Below are 8,724 nucleotides of genomic sequence, written 5' to 3' on the forward strand. Positions count from 1 at the left end.
TTATAGGAACCATGAAGATACAAACAGCCAGTATCTAGTGCTGCTACATGACTTTCAGTGACAAGGAAGGGGACCAAAATGTAGCCTAATGATTAATGATAACTATATTTCTGTTCAGAATTCTTGTTACCCCTGTGAGGCTGGCTTCAGTCACTTCTCTGTGTTCACACTATTTGCCTTCTTGGAAGATTTTAGCACAGTTGACTTCTCTCTCTTATTTGGTTTAAATGTTTTGTTCCCTCCAAATCTCATGTTGAAATGTAATCCCCAGTGGTGGAGGTGGGGCCTTGTGGGAGGGAGGTGTTTGGGTCATTGGGTGGATACCTCATGAATGGCTTGACACCCTCCTCTCGGTAATGAATGAGTTCTCACTCTGAGTCCATGTGACATCTGGTTATTTGAAAGGGTAGACCATCCTGCTCTTGCTTTCTCTCTCACCATGTGACAGGCTTGCTCCTGATTTGCCTTTCTCCATGAGTAAAAGCTCCCTGAGACCTCACCAGAGACTGAGCAGATGCCAACACCATGCTTCCTCTATGGCCTGCAGAACCGTGAGCCAATTAAACCTCTTTTCTTTATAAATTACCCAGCCTCAGGTATTCCTCTATAGTGACACAAAACAGACTAACACATCCTCCTTCTAGGAGCCTGTACTTCTTTTGGCTTCCACTGTACCACATTCTTCTGTAACCATCTGACAGGTTCCTCCTGCCCACTGCACAAACAAAATCAATTCATGGGGACCATGGCATTGAGTAAAGACAGAGTTTAATTGACCCAAGGCCAGCCATGCCACACTGGAGATAGTTATTACGTAAATCAATCTCCCTGAAGGCTTAGAGCTTAGGAGTTTTACAAAGATGGTTTAATGGGCAGGGGGCTACAGTGGAGGAAATGCTGATTGATTGGGTCAGAGATGAAATCATAAGGAATTGAAGCTGTCTTCTCGTGCTGAGTCAGTTCCTGGGTGGGGGCCACAGGATTGGTTGGCAGGTCCAAGTGGGTCCATCCAGTTGTCAGAAACGCAAAAACCTGGAAAGACATCTCAAAAGAGGCCGATCTTAGGTTCTACAATAGCGAGGTTATCTGCAAGAGTAATTGGGAAAGTTGCAAATCTTATGACCTCTGGAACTATGGTTGGTCATTATTTAGAATTCAAGCCCCTCTCATCCTCCTAACTTGATGGCCTTCCATTAGTTTTACAAGAAGAGTTTAGTTTTGGGGGAGGGTTATTATCATTTAGACTATAAACTAAATTTCCCCCAAAGTTAGCACGGCCCGTGCCCAGGAATGAGCAAAGACAGCCAGCCTGGGAGGCTAGAGGCAAGATGGAGTCAGCCATGTCAGATTTCTCACACTGTCATCATTTTGCAAAGGTGGTTTCACTTCAGGTCATTGAGGCTCAGAAGCTGATACCCCAAAATATGGTACTTTGACATACTGAACTGAAGAAAGCTTGTTGTCTCTCTGACCATCTCCCCACACCACACTATCTCCTTTATCTGCCTAAGATCCAGACCCACCAAAAAGAACGATTGTTTTTATTTCCCCTCCCTGTAAGACCAAGAATGTAACTATACCTGAACAGACCCTTTCCCTGACAAAGAGAACTATTTACAAGTGAATCTCTGTTCCCGAACCCATTCATTCTCCCTAGTAATCCTTTACTGTCCCTCAACAGTATTCCTCTATCCTGACCCCCTAATCTGTTTTGCCAGCATGATGAATCCCATTGCAGGGTAGATAATCACTCTGTGGTTCTCCCCATGTACATGTTAATAAAATTGGTATGCCTTTGTCTTCCATTAATCTGCCTTTTGTGAGTTTCTTTTTCAGCAAACCTTCAAAAGGCAAAGGGGAAGTTTCCCTTCACCCCTACAGTTGCCTCACTGATGCAGGATTTTTCTCAACCACTTTGCCAACCAGGGTCCTCCACGGCTGGTGACACCCCCATGCCCAGGCCTCACTTGGTCCCAGGCCTGTCGCTGGAGGTGCCTCACCAACTCAGCCCACCTGTGCTATAGCTCGTACCCACATTCTGTGGTCCTGAGCTCTTGTCCTGCGTCCAAGAAGAATGAGGATATGCTGACAATTGAAAGGTGAGGATGGGCAGAGAACAATTTTATTGAGCAATGGAACAGCGCTCAGGGAAGAGGGGATGTGGAGAGTGGTCTCCTATCCCCTCAGTGGGGTGGTTTCTTTCTGTCAGTGTGGCTGAGTCTGGGGCTTTTATGGCTCAGAATAGGGGAGTGTGTGCTGATTGGTTTGTGAGTATGTAAAGAAAAGCTAAAGCAAAGGCACCACTCAGAGGTGGGCATGGCAGTGTAGAAAACCAATTAGGAAAGGGTTGGCATATGTAAAATAGGCAAAGGGTAGGGATCAATCAGTGGAAAGTGCACCAAATGGGAAGACAGGTTCTCAATTCAGTTGGAGACTTATAGCTAGATTTTAAACTGTCTTCAGCTTGAAGGTGGGGTTTCACTGGAGACCCTCCCGTATCTGCCTAGGCATTTGCCTGCCTCCTGCCACTATCATCACCACCTCTTACTCCCTGAAGAATGTAAGCATCATGAGAGTAGAGACCTCGCTTATTTTGTTCATTCTATTTCCCCCATACCAACACCAGGCCTGGAACATAGTAGGCATTCAGTGAATGAAGAAATTAAGCGAACTATTCTTGCCCAGCCTAAGGCTGAGGTCTCAGTTTGTCGTCATTGCCCTGCATTCCCTGGCCTTTCTGTCTTGGAACAGTACAACTGGAGTTTACTGTCATCATGTTTGTCTGCAAAACCAAGATATCTTGCACATATCTTAGTGGTTTCTGATCCCAAAAGAAAGCACATCTGGTGACTCAGAAAGGGTGTGGAAGCTGTGCCTGGATGTCACAGATGCCCTTGATGTTTGCCTTCGCTCTTTCTGCTGCTGTATTGCATCCTTTGTCATTATTACTGCTAACGTAAGTGTACTGCATGAAGTCTCATGCATCCTTTCTTCCATCTAACTATCAGAGGTGTTTGAACCACAGTGACTCCATCTTGAATAAGGACTGGGTAACATAAGGCTGAGACCAACTGGGTTGCATTCCCAGGAGGTTAGGGCATTCTTAGTCACAGGATGAGATAGGAGGTCAGCACAAGATACAGGTCACGAAGACATTGCTGATAAAACAGGATGCAGTAAAAAAAGCCAGCCAAAATCAAGATGGCAACAAAAGTGACTTTTGGTTGTCTTCATTGCTCATTATACACTAATTATAATGTATTAACATGCTAAAAGACACTCCCACCAGTGCCATGACAGTTTACAGATGCCATGGCAACATCAGGAAGTTACCTTATATGGTTTAAAAGAGGGAGGAACCCTCAGTTCCAGGAACTGTCCACCTTTTTCCTGAAAAACTCATGAATATGTCCTTTGTTTAGCATATAATCAAAAAGTAACTATAAGTATTATCAGTCAAGCAACGCAAGCTGCTGCTCTGCCTATGGAGTGGCTATTCTGTATTCCTTTACTTACTTTTTTTTCTTTTTTAAGTGAAAGCAAGTTTATTAAGAAAAGGAATAAAGACTGGCTACTCCATATGCAGACCAGCCTATTCCTTTACTTTCTTAATAAACTTTCTTTCATTTTACTCTATGAACTTGCCCCAAATTCTTTCTTTTACAAGGTCCAAGAACCCTCTCTTGGGGTCTGGATCAGGATCACTTTCCGATAACATCTTCCTGTGGAATCACAAAGGCACTATAATGAGGAGACCCCCGACCCAAAGGAAGTAGACTGCAGCACCAATTGGCCGACCTTGGGTAAGTGGTGGGATACATTTTACCCAGTTAAAGGATGGGATTGGGTTAGAGTCCCTCCTAAAACAGAGAGGGTAAAGGTCCCTCTTAATAATAAGGCAAGGATGCTTGACCAAACTTGTATTTGAAGCCCAACTTAGGAAGGTTAGAGTCCTTCCTAAGATTTAGGGGGTTAGAGACCCCTTTCAGTAAAGGCCCTCTTGGTTAAAAATGAATTTGGCGGCCAGGCGCGGTGGCTCATGCCTGTAATCCCAGCAGTTTGGGAGGCTGAGGCAGGTGAATCACAAGGTCAAGAGATCGAGACCATCCTGGCCAACATGGTGAAACCCTGTATCTACTAAAAATACAAAAAATTAGCTGGGCGTGGTAGTGCACACCTGTAGTCCCAGCTACTTAGGAGGCTGAGGCAGAAGAATTGCTTGAACCCCGAAGGTGGAGGTTGCAGTGAGCCAAGATCGCGCCACTGCACCCTAGCCTGGCGACAGAGCGAGACTCCATCTCAAAAAAAAAAAAAATGGATTTGGCATTATGGGATGTTAACCCTTAGTCTCTTTGGATTAATCTGTCTTGCACTCTTTGCTGATGGCTGTGAGTGACAGGATTAGGCATGTACAGGATCATTGGACATGGGGAGCTTTTTTCTCCCTAAACAGGGAAACTTGAGAGCTAATGGGACTGCTGGGAAAGATCCCTTCACTACCAACAAGGAACTGCCTGAACTTTTGATTCAGTGTGGCTGCAATGGGTGGTTTTTTCTCTGGCCTCCCTGAGCTCCTTGCCTTCCCCACCCTGCCAACCACCCTGTCACAGGAAATGTCTTCCTCCCTTTCTCTCCTTTCTCTTTCCTACCTTTTCTGCTACTCAGGGCAGCTGTCTGCTCTTTCATCTTGCCCAGAGACCACATGTTAAATCTCCTGGTCAGAAGATCATTCCACCCCACCCTGAGTCGATCAGAGTTCACAGGGCCCAACCAGGGGTAAGTTTGAGCCTTGCCAGGTCAATATTGCAAGCTAAGTGGAGTGGCTAATGTCTATGTTTTATCACCTGTGTTCTGCTCTGGCCAGAATGGAAAATGTTAATTTGGTTACCCCATGTAAACCTCTTGGGCAGCATCTTACAGAACTAAGAGGATTTTGCCTATGGTTCCATGAAACAGAAAAAGATGATTTTCTTTTGTGTGGTGGCTTGGCCTCCAGGGCTATGGTGTGGCGAGCAGGGAACTGCTCAGGGAAAGGGAACCCAGAAGCCTGGCATGTGCCCAAAGGGTAAGAATTTCTTACCAGTCAGGCTTTTGGTCTCTCTCTTGCTATGCAAACTGGTTGAATGCATGGTAAAAATCACTGTTTATCTCCTCTGTAAGGTTTTAACTAATGGGAAAAGGGATTTTTGAGGCTGGTCTTAAGCCACAGCAAATCTGGTATACTTTGTGCTATAAATGTATCTTGCTGTATCATTCAGTCATAAAGAGGAGTACTTTAGGATAGAACATGGGCTTAGGACCCCATAAGCCCACTGTTCAAGCCAGCCCAGCAAACTGGCCAGTAACAAACTTTGCTGCAGGTCCCTGAAATTAAAAAACAAAACAAAAGACTGGATGAGGGCTCCTTCTTGTTTTATGTCCTTGGGAGCTTGACCTTGTAACCACGCGGCAGTACTTTCTCTTGGTCTTCACCATTCGGAAGACAGGAATTTTGGATTTCATGTCACAGTTACCCCTAAAACTTGTCTTGAGCATTTAAAAGCCATTGCAAGCTCAGAATTGGCTGCTTCTAGGATCCTTGTGGGAAGAGCAGTGGTGACTGCCCATTGCTGTAGCTCATTAGCTACAGCTTTCTCTTTTCACAATGGCATCCAGGGTTCAATTCCTGGCTTAAGGAATGAGTCTTTTCTGGTTTGATATCTGCAGGACCTTTACCATTTGTTTATTCTCTTCCCCTCCATAAACTGTCTTGAATTTTCCTTTCTCTGAGCACCTGGGAGGTTACCTTTGGTAAAGTTCAAAAAGCCAGAAATATTGGCTGTTTGGCATGGCTAAAGTTGGGTAATAAGAGATTTTAAAGGATTTTTTTAGTGTTATGGCTAAAAGTCAGCTTAATTCAGGCCAGGAATGGCAGCTCATGCCTGTGATCCCAGCACTTTGGGAGGCCAAAGTGGGTGGATCACTTGAGGTCAGGAGTTCGAGACCAGCCTGGCTGACATGGCAAAACCCCATCTCTACTAAAAATACAAAAATTAACTGGACGTGGTGGCACGCATCTGTAATGCCAGCTACTCAGGAGCACCAATGGGATGGCGCTAAACCATTCATGAGAGATATGCCCCCATAATCCAAACACCTTCCAGTAGCCCAACCTCCAACAGTAAGGATTTCATTTCAACATGAGATTGGAAAGGTACATCCAAACTATTTATCAATGAGGAAAAGGGGTGCGTGTGTGTGTGTGTGTGTGTGTGTCTGTGTGTGTCTGTGTGTGCCTGTGTGTGTTTTGGAGACAGGGTCTTGCTCTGTCACCCAGTCTGGAGTGCAGTGGTGCAGTCATAGCTCACTGCACCCCCCAACTCCTGGGCTCAAGGGATCCTCCCCTCTCCACCTCCCAAGTAACTAGGTCTATAGGTGTGTGACATCACACATGGATAATTTTTAAAAGCTTTCTGTAGGGACAAGGTCTTACTGTGTTGCCCAGGCTGCTCTCAAACTCCAGGACCCAAGTGATCCTCCTGCCTTGGCCTCCCAAAGCACTGGGATTACAGGCATGAGCCACTGTGCCCGGCCAGGAAAAGTTTTTATTATAGAAATATTTCTGCTAATACAAAAAAAAGAAGAAAAAAAAGAAATATTCCCACTAATAAATAAAGAAGAAACCAAACATGCTGGTGTACACTTGTAGTCCTAACTACTCAGGAGGCTGAGGTAGAAGAATCCCCTGCACCCAGGAGTTTGAGTCCAGCCTGGACAACATAGTAAGACCTCATCTCTAAAAATAAATAAATACATCCATAAATAAAGAAGGAATGGTGGCATCAGAATATCAAAATAAAGAAGGAATGGTGGAATTAGAATATCACAATATTGCATTCTCTAATGAAATAATGAATCTAGGCAGTGATTAAAAGCAGCTGCTAGCTGGGCGTGGTGGCTTACATCATACCAGTAATCCCAGCACTTTGGGAGGCTGAAGTGGGCAATCACCTGAGATCAGGAGTTTGAGACTAGCCTGGCCAACATGGTGAAACCCCATCTCTACTAAAAATACAAAAATTAGCTAAGCATGGTGGCAGGTGCCTGTAATCCTGGCTACTCGGGAGGCTGAGGCAGGAGAATCACTTGAACCTGGGAGGTGGAGGTTGCAGTGAGCAGAGATCAGGCCATTGCACTCCAGACTGGGTGACAAGAGTGAGACTCCATCTCAAAAAAAAAAAAAAAGCAGCTACTGATGAGTGGGTAGAGTGGCTAATGCCTGTAATCCCAGGACTTTGGAAGGCTGAGGCAGGAGGATTGCTTGAGGCCAGGAATTCAAGACCAGCTTGGCCAACATAATGAGACCCCTGCCTCTACAAAATAATTTTTTAATGTTTTAATTAAAATAAATAAATAGGCCAGGCATGGTGGTTCACGCCTATAATCTAGCCCTTTGGGAGGATGAGGTGGGTGGATCACTTGAGGTCAGGAGTTTGAGACCAGCCTGGTCAACATAGTGAAACCCTGTCTCTACCAAAAATACAAAAATTAGCCAAGCATGGTGGCAGGTGCATATAATCCCAGCTACTTGGGAGGTTGAGGCAGGAGAATCACTTGAACCGGGGAGGCAGAGGTTGCAGTGAGCCGAGATGGCGCCAGCGCACTCCAGCCTGGGTGACAGAGCAAGATTGTCTCAATCAATCAATCAATCAATCAATCAATAAAAGCATTAGGTGAAAAGTTGTATGTATTTTCATTGTTACTTATGCATGAGAGTAACATATAATGGATAAAACAATGTTTAAATAAATCTAAAAAGGCTCTTTCAATAAGATAAAATGTCTAAGTGACTGGAAGCAATGGCAATTCTCCCCATGATGAGCCATCAGAGAAATGCAAATCAAAGCAAAATGAGGCACCACTCCACACTCACTAGGATGGCTACAATCAACAAGACAGTCATAAAGAAGTGTTGATGAGAATATGCAGAAATTGAAACCCTCATGCATTGCTGGTAGGAAAGTAAAATGGTACTGCTACTTGCAAAATTTTGTCGGTTCTTCAGAAAGTTAAACATAGAGCTACCATATAACCCAGCAATTCCATGCATAGGTATATACCCACAGAAACAAAAATATATGCCCATGCAAAAACTGATACAGGAATGTTTACAGCAGCATCATTTATAGTAGCCAACAAGTAGAAAAACCCTAAAATATCCATCAACTGATAAATGAATACACAAAATGTGGTATATCCATACAATGAAATAGTATTTCGTAATGAAAAGAAATGAGAAGCTGATATGTCTGTGACAAGAATGAACCTTGAAAACATTATGCTAAATGAAAGAAGCTAGTCATAAAAAGCTACTTATATCATGATTCCATTTATATGAAATGTCCAAGATAGGTAAATCTATACAGAGAGACAGAAAGTAGATTAGTTACCAAGGGTATCAGAAGAGAAAGAAAAAAGAAAAGAAAAGGAAAGAAAAAAGAAAAGGAAAGGACAGAAAAAAGAAAAGGAAAGGAAATTAAAAAAGAAAGTAGGTTAGTTGTTGCTAGGGATCAAGGGAAGGGAGGAATGGAAAGTGACCACTAACAGGATTTCTTTGAGGACGGGAGAATGAAACTGTTCTAAAATTAGACCTTGGTGATAGCTGCTCAACTCAGAATATATTAAAAACTATGAGCTGAGCATGGTGGCTCACTCCTATAATCCCAGCTCTTTGAGAGGCTAAAG

Source organism: Mandrillus leucophaeus, unplaced genomic scaffold (assembly GCF_000951045.1).
Source record: "Mandrillus leucophaeus isolate KB7577 unplaced genomic scaffold, Mleu.le_1.0 Scaffold59, whole genome shotgun sequence".
Lineage (NCBI taxonomy): Eukaryota > Metazoa > Chordata > Mammalia > Primates > Cercopithecidae > Mandrillus > Mandrillus leucophaeus.